At 39.9% G+C, this 15,342-nt stretch overlaps 1 pseudogene; it reads left to right on the top strand.

Moving 5' to 3' along the window:
• LOC133540638 (KN motif and ankyrin repeat domain-containing protein 3-like) overlaps positions 1–15,342 on the top strand; it is a 72,867-nt pseudogene that overhangs the window by 38,907 nt on the left and 18,618 nt on the right.

The raw sequence follows: 15,342 nt of genomic DNA, 5'->3' as shown, positions 1-15,342 counted from the left end.
CACCACATCAAGTTACACGGCAAAGCTATTTTGGCCATAATCGTGCAGCCCTAACATACTGCATCGTTTCCAATTTACTTGTTAATTTTACTGTTCAAATCTGATTATTGTATGTAACATGGTTATATATACACTTCTATTACAATGTAATCAATACTATTATTCTGTTGTTTGTATACTTCACATTACTTTTGGGTAATACTATGAATTTCAATATCGAGCCAATACCAAGTAGTACCCGGGCAATATTTGTCATACCAATGCTAATACTGCAATTTTTTTTTTAGATCACGGAATGATTACATTTTTGATCATAAAAATAATTACCGACAAACACTAAATTAAGATGTAATAATATCAATTAAATATTCCAATGATTTCCTTATTTCCTTTAAATTACATGCTATATTTTCGTCAAAATAAAGTCAATAGTGCAAAAATAAGTACACATAAGCAAGAACTACCATTTGCTTTTGATATAAATCCTTTGGATTTTGCCCTTAAAGCCCTCCTGAGTCCAGGGACTTATTTCCTGAGTTTGTAAACAATAACAAAAACAACAAAATAGTTTTGGTAATAAGAAAATAGTGAAAAAAAAAAAAAAGATTATGTAATGGATATTTATGTAATCACTGTAGTAGTATCAACCATATACTGATACTATACTCATACTTGGTTTTGTTACGGTCTATAATTGTATCAATCCACCCACCCCTGTTTATATTCAAGAGCTCTTGCTTCGCAGTTAACATGGCTTCTTGTATCCTCTGACGGTGTGTAGCATTAGCTAGTCCCTGCCCTCAAGTGATCATACTGCATTAATTATTGTTTGCCGCCATGGAGGTGAGGATTGTTGACTCCCACTGTGGGGGCGACATTGGTCGCTAGCAAGGAACTCTACATTGCGTTCAGGACACGGTTGCTTGCTCACTTTCAAATGTGCAGGACACAGCTAGAATGTGTCGACATACATTATCACGATATGACAATAGTATTAAATCTCTATCGTTGGCCAGATTTTTATCGTTTACATCACGCAGCCCTTTTCCAACCTCTTTACGACAATATAACACTCAACACGAGGGCTAACACAAAGTGGTACTCCCCTCTTATTTTGTGATCACTCATTACCAAACTGAACTGTGCTCCTTGGTGGACAAGGCTTGGTAGCGCGGTGGTTTGTAGAACTGACTTCTTACATTATCTGTGGGCAAGTTAAAAGTTAAAGTACCAATGGCGAATGTGTCTTCTGCATTTGATACATCCCCTTGTTCCACCAGCCTGGGAGGAGAGGGGAGCAGTGGGCAGCAGCAGTGGCCGTGGCCGGGAATCATTTTTGGTGATTTAACCCCCAATTCCAACCCCCGATTAGGCGTGGGGTGGAGGAGGGTGTGTGTGTGTGTGTATGCCCATTGTCTTGGGTGTGTTGATGTAGTGTCCATAGGCCTGGGTCCGTTCCGCCTGCAAGCAAAAGTTTGACTCAGGTGTTGTTGAGGAGGAGGGAGGTCAAAAGCGTCCATCATTGGGGTGTCCTCTTGGATGTTTTCAGAACAGCCTGCTCCTGTTGTTGCAGCTTCAATGCCATTCGAGGGAGTCAAATCGTAGATTAAGATGTTTTTTTTTTCCGCGAGCAGACATTATAATGGGTTGTCTGTTATATTCGTCCATGCTGGCCCTCATATCCAATTTTTCCTTTCAACCAGCTTTTCCATGATGTGATCCATCTTACGATTCAGTTCAGAAATCGCCCCAGTCTGTGATCCCACAGCCCGGCCCAGACCTTCCATTGCGACGTCAAGCAGGGAAGTAATGGATCCCATTTTTATAGACTTTGGTCGGCCAGAATTTGAACTCACAACCTAACGATCTCAGGGCGGACACTTTAACCACTAGGTCAGTGTAGTTAGATGGACGATAGTGTCATTAGTCTCATTTCACAAGCTCATCTAGTGGAAATGGAGCCTCTCTGATTTGTTTCACTGCAACCTCTGGTGGTCTTCCTTCTAATGCAGGGCGAAGTACAGCCGTGCAGAGGGAACCATCCTGGAACCCAGCTGCATGCATCCTCCACTTATCGGCTGAGCGAGGTAAGCTTGTTTCCACACAGTCTTTTATCTCGGCTTGAGTAGTCGTTCCTCACTTAGTAACACATGTTAAGAGATACCAAAAAGGAGATGGTAACAGACCAAAATATGGAGTTGGTCCCCACTTTCAAACAACTTCAGTCTCCTGGACTTTCTACATGATGCTGGACTTTGTCCTAGTTCAGCTAAAAGATGCTGGCCTGTATCTAGTAGCTACATTCTATCCATCCATCCATTTTCTACCGTTTGTTCCCTTTTTGGGGTCACGGGGGGCGCTGGCGCCTATCTCAGCTACAATCGGGCGGAAGGCAGGGTACACCCTGGACAAGACGCCACCTCGCAGGGGCCAACACAGATAGACAGACAACATTCACACTCACATTCACACACTAGGAACAATTTAGTGTTGCCAATCAACCTATCCCAGGTGCATGTCTTTGGAGGTGGGAGGAAGCCGGAGTACCCGAGGGAACCCACGCATTCACAGGGAGAACATGCAAACTCCACACAGAAAGATACCGAGCCTGGATTTAATCCAGGACTTCGTATTGTGAGGCAGATGCATTAACCGTCTGCCACCGAGAAGCCCTAGAAGGAAGTCATATATGCTAAATATAACATCAAAGCTAGACTAGACTTACCAATACAGTGTGGTGTGTCAGTGACACTCTGGAAACAAGGACTCAAAGGCTCTCGTTGACTTTGATTGGACTATTACTGCATGCTAGAACGTAATTTGGCTCTATGGTTATACTTTAAAGTCACACTTAATTAAAAAAACACAGAAACCAAGTCACCAACGTGTGTTCATCATATAGATACATTCAGACTGGATTTTTGAGCTGTTGATAATGTAATAGTTTTATTAATAGATCACCTTGTTTTAAATAGATATTGTATGTCGCCCCAGTTTGTACATGTGCCCTGATATGACACTACATCAAGGATATTCAACTTAAGTGTTTTGAGGGCCACATTTCCAGAAAGCTAAGAACCGTGCGGCCGGACTTCTCCCTTCACTGTTAGTGTTATTTTGTATATTGCGGAACCAGCGTCCTCTATAATAGACATTTGATTTTGGCATATTTATTTTGTCAGAGTTACAGGAGCACTTTGCTGTTTTGAAAGACTTTCTGCAACAAAAAAAAAAGCTGGTCAAGATCATCTCTATGATAACACACCAGTGTTTTAAGAATCTGCTGGAAAAAGTGGAAAAAAAAGTTTTTGGAACAGAACTCGTGGGCCACCACCAGTAGAATAGCCCAAATGATGAAAAAGAGAGGACCTACATTAAAACCTTGAGGAACACCACTGGTATAACTAGACAAGTTACACAAAGGACTACTGACTGCATCTGAAGTAAACAAGCTACAGCAACATCCTAGTTACATAAATAACATTATGGAGTATAACTGCCAAAAAGGAGCTGACTTAAAGGGGTGCCTTGAAGAACGCCTCAGTTATGTATATCACAAGTTTAGACCACAGTGTTCTATGTTTGCTATCCAGGTGGAAATGTCAATGCAAGGATCTACCAAAGTGTTTTCAGTGGTCCAAGTTCCTCTATACAACAGGAGCACCCTAGTACTTTTAATGTTGTTGTTAAATGTTTGTTTTGAACTGAACTTTGGGGCTCCTATAGTGTCATTCCGAGATCGGATTTGATCCTTGCGCCACCAGTTGAATAGACCTGATATAGCAATTTATTTGTTTGGCATTGTGTCCCTAGAGCGGAAAAAGCTCCTAAGTAAAGAGGTCAGATCAGCCTATAATGTTGTACTTCATGTTGAAAGCAAAACAACTGATATGATTTATCACAACTTTTTTCTCTCTCAAAGACTGATTTGTTTTAAATTAAATCACAGGAGAAGTCTTAGAAAAACATTTAGTTATGTACTTTGTTGTACACTTTGACCTCTATATTTCACAGTTTAAATATTCCTCACACTTCCACGATTCCTTAAAGGTCTGTTTTGATAGCTGAGGGGTCCAGATGAGTGTAAGAATTACAGTAAGTCAGAAGCGACAGTATATTTGCTTTGAGGCATATACTGTACATTTGTACAGTATATACATCAAACCGAAGCATAGCACTTTACAGATGACATCAGTTTCCTGTCTTTGTGTTTGATGACAAATGATATCTTGTCACTGTGTTTTCCTAGCCAGGTGTTGTTTGAAGCTGTACGTGCTGAAAGGTCCCGCACCTGAAAGATGACTCAGTCTGTGCAAGTTAACACAAAGTTGTCCGGTAAGTAACATGGTCATGTTCGTCAATTTCACAAAATCTGTGTTTATTTTACAGTACAACATCTAAGATTGAAGATGATCCAAAGTATAGAATTAAATTTCCCGTAACAAATGATTGACAGACCGTAGAAATAATTTTGCTCAGGTGTCAATAAAATTAAAATGTAATAACATTTGTACTTAGTCATTCAGGGGTGTGTGATGTGGTGTCTCCGTTTTCATTAGTATTTTGTTCGAAAAGGTGTCAGACACAAACTAAATGGTATGAAAACCAAATAAGTTCTCCCCATAAGAAATAGAGATCTCACAATCTACACTTTTGGCCTCTAGATGCGATCCAATTTCGAGTCCTGATCCGATACTCCGACAATAGCCGATAGAACTGAAAATATTTTATTATATAGCAAGTAACTAAAAGTTAAAGTACCAATGATTGTCACACACACACACGAGGTGTGGTGAAATTATTCTCTGCATTTGACCCATCACCCTTGATCTGCAGTGGGCAGCAGCGGTGGCCGCGCCCGAGTAAACACAATAACAAATTTTTAGAACACTTATCATTAAATGTTCTAGTAATGTTGTAAATCAGATGATGTATTACATTTGTGGTGAGTTGCTATAGAATGCTATATACAATTATTTTTTAACAAAAGAATGGGTAGTGCACAATAACTAAACAAAAGCAAGAACTACTGTTAGCTTCCATTTAAATAATTTGTGTTTCGACCTCAAAGTCTTAAGTCTCTCTAACGTTGTAAACAATAACAAAAAACACCCAAAAATTATTTTTTAATAATTACAACCAGAAATTAAAAATAATAATTTGAGTATTGTTTAAATTCCGATATCATACTAGGTATACATACTGTCGACATCTGGATCGATAAATCCTACTTTTACATTGAAGCTTTAGCAGTTGTCGTCTTGCTTGGTGTGTGTGTTTAGCATACTTAGTCATTTATTTTCTCTCGTCCTCCAGTGATAATTATAATTTGAAGACATTTAGTTTATTTTCCGCCATGGTAATGAGGATTAGTATCTTAGAAGCAGCTTTACACTGAATAGATGACACGTTTGTTGCAACTTGCTCTCAAAATCTCCAGCCATGTAAACACTACACAGCTGTGGTAAAGCTCAGCTCAGCCAATTGCTGATCAGTTAAAAAAAGGCAAATATCTGCTCCAAAGCCCATGGTTGACATTAAAGTAAATCCATACTATATATTCCCAAACACCCAAATATAATAATACAAACATTGACATTAATTATAGTTGTACATGCAAAAAACATGGAATGGTACTTGGGCAAACAGATCAAACTGCTGTGCACAATGTCCTCCCGGAGCTACAATAACCCAGGTGATGATGCATGGGCAATATTTTCGTAAAAAAAAGCCAAGTCAAAAGAAAAGTGGGGGATGGAAAAACAGATGTTTACATTTTTAAGATGGGAGTGTGAGTTGACAAAGCTGATCTGTTGCAGAGAAGGAGCATCACTAGTGAAAAATGCAACTGACTTTCCAACAATCAAGTACTGTAGTTGGTTGGTAACAAAAAGACGAGGTTGCAAGCACGAGCAGTCAAACTAGTGGCAGGATTTAGCACTGCCACACAGAGATTTTAACACTGTTACCTTGCTGTTTGTAAGAGTAATATATTCATTCAATAGCCACAATGTACAAGAACTGTGTCAAAAATTCAGCCTTTACAAAGACGACTAAAACAGCTGACATTATAGCCAGACCTCTTATTTGGCAGAAATGTAAGAAAAAAATTTAAAAAAATAAAAAATTCTTTGAAATGTGTCATGTTTATGTACAAGCTAAGTAAGCAAATGTATTTTTCTGCTGTATTGTCAAGTGTCATGTCTGTTCCTGCAGATCTGGGCTCTCCATTCATCTACTCCAGTCAGGAGGAAGCTAACCAGCCGCCGTCCTACTCTGTCCAAACACCGTATGGTTTCCAGCTTGATCTGGACTTCCTCAAATATGTGGAAGAGATAGAAAGTGGGCATAACCTTCGCAGAGCAGCTGTCACATCCCGTCGTTCTGGACGGGGGCTCAAGGTCTCTCAGAGATGTCTTACTGCAGGGGGGCGCACCAGTGGTTGGACATCCACAGAGTCACTCTCCTCCCCCTGCTAGTGAGGATGGCAGGGCCCCTCCCCTTCCACCACCACGAAACCGCCTTGGCTCAGCACCCTGTGAAATGCTCTCACTGTCCCCTGTGACCCTGCTCAATGTCCCTCCATTGTCTGCCGGCGGCAAAATACCACCTCCACCCCCGCAACGCAACCCCAGAGTTGAGCGGACTCTCTTGGAAACCAGCCGGAGATTACAGCAGGAGCAGAGCAACCATCACCAGAATGGTGGACGATTCCAACTGGCAGATCCCCCCAAGCAGCTGTCCAAGGCTGCATCAACTCAACCTCTGCAAAGTATCTGGACCAAACCCAGTCCTCAAACATCCGGGCGCAACACTCCAGCTACTGGCACTGCAGTAACCCCGGTCCCACCCAGCCAGCTGCAGACCGTGAGAGAGCAGATGGCTACAGCCCTTAAAGCAACTGAAGGAGATGGAGGAACGAGTAAAAGGTGTCCCGGCGCTAGAAAAAGAGGTAGCCGAACTTCGTGCCGAGAAAGACATGCTGTTAATTGCACTTCAGGAGAAGAAAACAGTCAAGGGGTGTGACCAAGCAGCCACAAAAACAAGCAGTGGAAACCTCTACCCAGACCACAGCGATCTCCCAGTCCAACTCCATTATCCAAAGTCGATTAGCTCCCCAACCTCACCTGGTCACAAAGGCCATGGGAAATCTGAAGAGCTGAAGAAACTGGCTGAGAAATTTGAAGGGAAGGACGGTCGAGCGGCCGAACTTTCATCCAAAGTTGCATTGAAGCTTCCAGGCAAAGTGTCAGTTGAGAAGATATCTGTGGCTGTAGGAGATGATCAGCCAATGGACTCTGTTGTTTTCTATTTCAGCCACGGTGTCAAGATGCCTCTGAAGGAACCGAGGTCCATGTTTGTGAGAAGGGCACGGGTACTGAAAACCCTGCGGTGCGTGCGGAAGGAACACAAACCAGAGCCGAGACAAAGGAGGCGGAGGTTTGGGTAATGGAGTCATTACTTGGGCTGACTTCGGAGACGCAACGCGAGATGGACACCTTACAGGACACTATTAAGTTCCAGCAGAGTCAATAACCGATCTAGAGAACCAGCTGAGCCTTGCCGGCACTGACTTGGGAATTTTCAGAGCCCAGGTTGAGCAAATGACGTGCAAAGTCACCTTTGAGAAAGGGGTTCTTGCCAAGCGGACTTAAAGGACGCCAAGACTGAGACTGCATCTCTTACCATAAAAGATGCTGCAGTTTTGTGCTGTCCAGACATGATGGATGCATGTACAGGAGACAGCTTGCAAGCACACATGACCGAACAAGACGCCCAAACTGATGCTATAATCCCACTGGAAGAACCAGTGCCAGTTGTCATGGTCAGCACTGGTTGCCAGTATGAAAATGTGTTTGAAGAAAAGATGGAAGAACAGAAAGTTAATGTGCCAAAGAGGAGACACACCGTGACTGATTATAAGGTCTTATCAGAGGAGATTGTCAGTATGTCTGAGGAGAAAGGAGACGAAGGTGACGTAACGACACCCAGCAACATCAAGACAGGTACCTTGTTGTGTTTGCACTACAGAACATTGCAGTAATTAATATGCTTTCACACCTAAACTTCTGGTCAAAATAATTTTTTTCTTTATTGTTTTCAAAAATCATGTCAATTTTTTTTGTCAATTTTGATTGATTGATTGATAATTTTATTAGTAGATTGCACAGTTCAGTACATATTCCGTACAATTGACCACTAAATGGTAACACCCCGAATAAGTTTTTCAACTTGTTTAAGTCGGGGTCCACGTTAATCAATTCATGGTACAAATATATACTATCAGCATAATACAGTCATCACACAGTTAATCATCATAGTGCATACATTGAATTATTTACATTATTTACAATTGGGGGGGGGGGGGGGGGGGGCGAGGAGCTTTGTTTGATATCAGTACTTCAGTCATCAACAATTGCATCAACAGAGAAATGTGGACATTGAAACAGTGTAGGTCTTATTTAGTAGGATATGTACAGCCAGCAGAGAACATAGTGAGTTCAGATAGCATAAGAACAATTATATACATTAGAAGCACATTTGATTATTTACATTAGGTTGTTTATAATCCGGGGAGATGGGATGTGAATGGGAGGAGGGTATTAGCAAAGTGTTGAAGTTGCCTGGAGGTGTTGTTTTAGAGCGGTTTTGAAGGAGGATGTAGATGCACTTACTTTTACACCTGTTGGGAGTGCATTCCACATTGATGTGGCATAGAAAGAGAATGAGTTAAGACCTTTTGTTGGATCGGAATCTGGGTTTGACGTGGTTTTTCGAGCTCCCCTGGTGTTGTGGTTATGGCGGTGATAGTAGTTTGACATGTACTTCGGTATCAGGGAGGTGTAGCGGATTTTATAGACTAGGCTCAGTGCAAGTTGTTTTACTCTGTCCTCCACCCTAAGCCAGCCCACTTTGGAGAAGTGGGTTGGATTGAGGTGTGATCTGGGGTGGAGGTCTAAAATAAACCGGACTAGCTTATTCTGGGATGTTTGGAGTCTAGATTTGAGGGTTTTGGTGGTGCTGGGGTACCAGGAGGTGCAAGCGTAATCGAAAAAGGGTTGAGCACCATGGATGTATGGATCTACAACAAAAAAAGCTATTAGAAGATCCTCTATATCAGGGGTGTCCAAAGTGGGGCTTGGGGGTCCATGTGTTGCCCGCAGCTGGTATTTCAACAGCCCATCACAAATTCTAAAAAGACTATTACAAAAAAACCCAAGTGGAATAAAAAAGCAAATGGGTAGAAAGTAAGGGGAAAAAGTTTAAATGTTGATGCCAAAAAACTAGGCAAGTATGATGTATTCCCCCCCCCACCCCCCCCCCCCTACCCCCCCCAAAAAAACAATGCAGAGAACTTCCTGCTTCTCAAGAACGATACTAATAACAGATTCACTTATTTTTATCTATTGTATTTTAAATGTAGTTTTTGTGCAATTGGCTTTGAGGCAGCTTTTTGAGCATTATGCGTCTTCCGAGGCTTTCAAAACCCTGTCTTAGTAACACTGGTGTTTAATGTGGCCTGACGAGGTTTGATGTGTAGAAGCTTAGAAGTATTATTTCCCCACTGCTTGTGGAATGTTTACAGAAGATTTGATGCAAAATAGCATGTGAAAAGTCTTCCCCTGAAACGGTGATGAAGTCCCAAATGATCGATGACATGTTTAACAATGAGCTCAAGGGAAGTTTACGACAGGAGAAGAGTAGCACTTGATTTGATCACCTTAACCCACCTACAGCAGGTAATCTCGGCTATTTTGAGTTTTAAAGAAAAATTCATTAGAAAAAAAATCGTTAGCAGGCCTTTTTTAAAAAACCATTCCAGTAAAAACGCTATGGACGACCAGAAAATGGAATGGCACTACTACTCCCGTTTCAAGCACGAAACAGATGGAAATACTGTAGACGTTCAACCCACATAACTTGTAGTGTGCATATTCGTCCAAAAGATGGCGCCATAGCACAAACAATAACCCAGTGTCTGTGTTTTATGAAATACAAAACATTATGGCTGCTAGCAAAGAAAAATCCCAATAATTTAGCCGCACCGTTTTGTAAGCCAAAAGGTTTAAAGCGTAGACAGGAGTGCTCTGTTTTTAAGAATTTACTACACAAAAAAACTAGTCAAAGATCCTCCATACTACAGAAGTATTCTGCCTGTTGTTCTGCAAAACGCCTAGTCAAAACTACACCTGCTAACAATGTGTTGAGGTTTGGGAAATGTTTATAAAACAAACATAAACCCAATCAAACTTCAAAAAAGGGTAATTAGAATAATAAACAAAGCGTGCTACTATGAACCTACCAATGCATTATTCATAAGTTCTAATGTGTTAAAATTTTCACATACTGTGTTTTTAAAAAAAAAATACAAATTATGTTTTGAGTAAAGAACAAGCAGCCTTCCAGCTTGTATTATTAGGTTATTTAAATTGATAGGAGAAAACTATAATTCACGGGGGCTATTGATTTTTGAAACATGTAAAGTAAGAACGAATATAAAATACAAATGTATTTCAGTTTTACGAATTAATAGTTGAAGAAGCTCAGTGATGAGTTGAATACATGTACAAACCCCGTTTCCATATGAGTTGGGAATTGTGTTAGATGTAAATATAAACGGGAATACAATGATTTGAAAATCCTTTTCAACCCATATTCAATTGAATGCACTACAAAGACAAGATATTTGATGTTTAAACTCCTAAACTTTGTAATTTTTTGCAAATAATAATTAACTTAGAATTTCATGGCTGCAACACGTGCAAAACTAGTTGGGAAAGGGCATGTTCACCACTGTGTTACATCACCTTTTCTTTTAATGACATTCAAACTTTTGGGAACTGAGGAAACTAATTGTTGAAGCTTTGAAAGTGGAATTATTTCCCATTCTTGTTTTATGTAGAGCTTTACGCTTTATAATGTGCCACACATTTTCGATGGGAGACATGTCTGGACTGCAGGCGGGCCAGGAAAGTACCCGCACTATTTTACTACGAAGCCATGCTGTTGTAACACGTGGCTTGGCATTGTTTTGCTGAAATAGCAGGGGGCGTCAATGATAACGTTGCTCGGATGACACATATGTTGCTCCAAACCTGTAATGGACCATTCAGCATTAATGGTGCCTTCACAGATGTGTAAGTACCCATGCCTTGGGCACTAACACACCCCCATACCATCACAGATGCTGGCTTTTGAACTTTACGCCTATAACAATCCGGATGGTTATTTTCCTCTTTGTTCCGGAGGACACCACGTCCACAGTTTCCAAATATAATTTGAAATGTGGACTCGTCAGACCACAGAACACTTTTCCACTTTGTATCAGTCCATCTTAGATGATGTCTGGCACAGCGAAGCCGGCGACGTTCCTGGGTGGTTCCTGGTGTTGTTAATAAATGGCTTTCGCTTTGCATAGTAGAGCTTTAACTTGCACTTACAGATGTAGCGACCAACTGTAGTTACTGACAGTGGTTTTATGAAGTGTTCCTGAGCCCATGTAGTGATATCCTTTACTCACTGATGTCGGTTTTTGATGCAGTACCGACTGAGGAATCAAGGTCCGTAATATCATCGCTTACGTGCAGTGATTTCTCCAGATTCCCTGAACCTTTTGATAATTTTAAGGACGTAGATGGTAAAATCCCATAAATTCCTTGCAATAGCTCGTTGAGAAATGTTGTTCTAAAACTGTTGGACAATTTGCCTACAAATTGGTGACCCTCGCCCCATCCTTGTTTGTGAATTATTTAGTATTTCATGGAAGCTGTTTTTATACCCAATCATGGCACCCACCTGTTCCCAGTTAGCCTGCATACCCGTGGGATGTTCCAAATAAGTGTTTGATGAACATTCCTCAACTTTATCAGTATTTATTGCCACCTTTCCAACTTCTTTGTCACGTGTTGCTGGCATCAAATTCTAAAGTTAATGATTATTTGCAACATCAAATATGTTGTCTTTGTAGCATATTCAACTGAAAATGGGTTGAAAATGATTTACATCCAACACAATTTCCCAACTCACATGGAAACGGGGTTTGTAGTTCTTTAAGATTCAAGAAAGCCTTGAAAGGTGAAATAATGAAAAATTATAAAATATAGCAACAATTACTTCCATCCATTGGTTTTTTTGAACGTTGGATGTTCCAGGCAATTTAATTTTCAGTGAATGTATAGGATAGGCAAATATAAGTCTCAGCTTCAGCCTATTCCTTTTTCGGTCATTATTTTTCTTTTGTGTGTGTATGTGTATGATTGTTAATATGTATAATCTGTGCTGTTAAATTGATCACACAAAATGGTTGATTCTATGACCGAAATGAACTAATTTCATTTCACTCATTTCATGTTTCAATAATTAGTTTTATCCCTAATAGAAACCGGTATGCTGAAATCAATCATGAAGAGGAAAGATGGCAACGGCTCAGGTGAAAATCGCACAGCGGGCAAGAAGAGCTTGCAGTTTGTTGGTATTCTAAACGGAGGGTAGGTGTTGCTTTTTGCACCATCACGCTCAACGATATCGATATCTGATAAAGAATGACAATTGAATCGCCCCTTTTTTTCCAGTTATTGCCTGAAAAGCAAAAATTGCCTAATTCGTTTTATCAGGTATGAATCCACATCTAGTGAAGAGGAAGATGAGGGAAGCACCTCTGAAGAAAGTGGAGAAGGGGACTGCCTAGACAGCACGGAAGAGGAGGAAGTGGATGCGCAGGAAGAAACATCAGAGGAGGAACGAAACATCAACCTGGATGAGAGCGACACAGATGAAGAAACCCTGAGAGCATCCAATTTGTCATTTGATGACGTGAAAGAGAAGTATGCTCTCTCCCTCTCTAATCAAGTATGATAATAGTCTTGTTTATTGATATGGGTTCATTTGTTTGCAAAAGGTTTGAGCTGAGCTCCAAAATGCGTGAAGCTTGCCTCATTTTGAAGAAACACCTCAATGACGACATCCAGACACTGAAGAGTAAGGAAGTGGTGCGTCCTTCTTTTCTAATTACTTAAGTTTGATGGAAGCCGCGTGACTTTTTTGTCTACCAGTATTTCAAAAATCATCTAATATACTGTAAGTGTAGAAAATGGATGGATGGATAGATGTATCAAACTAAGTCTGTTGTGTTACCAATTGTACTTGTAGCTCGCCAGTACTCACACGGTCCAGCTGGAGTGGTTCCGCGTCTCCAGCGCCAAGACTGCTCAGCCTCCGCGAGTCTCCGACTACCTGATGGCGTTCCTGGAGGTCTCTTCGCTGCTGTTGGAGCACGTGGTGAACATGACCGACGGCAACGGCAACACCGCTCTTCACTACAGCGTCTCACACTCCAACTTTGGTGTGGTGGACCTGCTACTGGACACAAGTAAGTGGTCACAGATCTCCTTGGTTAAATTCTCCAACTTGATAGGCTGGAGTTGTAATTGCAAAAAAAGTACAGAATTACCTCAATTTACGAGCTTAATTGGTTCTGTGACGGAGTTCTTAATTCAAAACACTTGTATCTAAACTCAGCGTATCCCATTGAAAATAATTTAAATACCGTATATTGGTGCTTGGCCCCCAAAACATCAGAATGTTAACATGTAACAGCCTTTTGAGAAAAACACGTTTTTAGATTAGAAACACAGTGTACAAAAGCAAATACATCAGAACAGGGGTTGGGAACCTTTTTGGCTGAGAGAGCCATGAAAGCCAAATATTTTAAAATGTTTTTTCCGTGAGAGCCATATCATATTTTTTAACACTGAATACAACTGAATGCGTGCATTTTTTAAAGTAGGACCTACATTTTTGGAGTATATTAAGTCTCTAATTCTTTTTAATAACATTGTTATTTCTTGAACAGGTGCGGTAGAAAACGGATGGATGGATTAAAACGCATGAGAATGTTTTATATTTTGAAAGTTATTTCTAACATTGTGATTACCAGCGGAATTATTCATTACTTATCGTGTTAACCAATGTCAGCTAAGATTTATCTGAGAGCCAGATGCAGTCATCAAAAGAGCCACATCTGGCTCTAGAGCAAGGGTCACCAACACGGTGCCCGCGGGCACCAGGTAGCCCGTAAGGACCAGATGAGTAGCCCGCTGGCCTGTTCTAAAAATAGCTCAAATAGCAGCACTTACCAGTGAGCTGCCTCTATTTTTTAAATTTAATTTATTTACTAGCAAACTGGTCTCGCTTTGCTCGTCATTTTTTATTCTAAGAGACCAAACTCAAATAGAATTTGAAAATACAAGAAAATATATTAAAGACTTGGTCTTCACTTGTTTAAATAAATTCATTTATTTTTTTACTTTGCTTCTTATAAATTTCAGAAAGACAATTTTAGAGAAAAAATACAACCTTAAAATTGATTTTAGGATTTTAAACACATATACCTTTTTACTTTTTAAAGTCCTTCCTCTTATTTCTAAACAATTTAAGTCAATGTTCAAGTATTTTTTTTTATTGTAAAGAATAATAAATACATTTTAATTTAATTCTTCATTTTAGCTTCTGTTTTTTCGACAAAGAATATTTGTGAAATATTTCTTCAGACTTATTATGATTAAAATTCCCCAGAAATATTTTGGCAAATGTAGAAAATCTGTATAATCAAATTTAAATCTTATTTCAAAGTCTTTTTTTTACTGGGAAATCTCGAAGAAATAATGATTTATCTTTGTTAGAAATATAGCTTGGTCCAATTTGTTATATATTCTAATAAAGTGCAGATTGGATTTTAACCTATTTAAAACATGTCATTAGAATTCTAAAATTAATCTTAATCAAGAAAAATTACTAATGATGTTCCATAAATTATTTTTTTTATTTTTTCCAAAAGATTCGAATTAGCTAGTTTTTCTCCATTTTTTTTCAGTTGATTTTGACGAAATTGAAGATAAACTGTTTCAAAATTTAATTTTCATTTTTTTGTGTTTTCTCCTCTTTTAAACCATTCAATTAGGTGTTTTTTTTCATCATTTATTCTCTATTTAAGTGTGTATCAAACTGGTAGCCCTTCGCATTAATAAGTACCCAGCCCTTGGTTTCAAAAAGGTTAGTGACCCCTGCTCTAGAGCTATAGGTTCCCTACACCTGCCTTAGCATGTACTACAAACTACACAACTTATCTGAAATGATGTACTGATAATAAAAATGGACAGTATTTACCTTACAGCCGGTGTGCCCAACCTTGTAGTAGGAGTGTTTAAGCGCTGTGATCGCTAGCTGCTAGTAGGGTTGCCAGATCCAGGTCAGCTCCTTTTGAATTGATGCATAAATGTCATGCACTTTGCCACATGTTACGACAAACCCTGTAAGACTAGTATACACAGTCATAGTATGAAG

This window comes from Nerophis ophidion, linkage group LG22, assembly GCF_033978795.1.
Source record: "Nerophis ophidion isolate RoL-2023_Sa linkage group LG22, RoL_Noph_v1.0, whole genome shotgun sequence".
Classification (NCBI taxonomy): Eukaryota; Metazoa; Chordata; class Actinopteri; order Syngnathiformes; family Syngnathidae; genus Nerophis; species Nerophis ophidion.
Note: the sequence above shows the minus strand (reverse complement) of the source record. Positions and strands in the feature narration are given on the sequence as shown.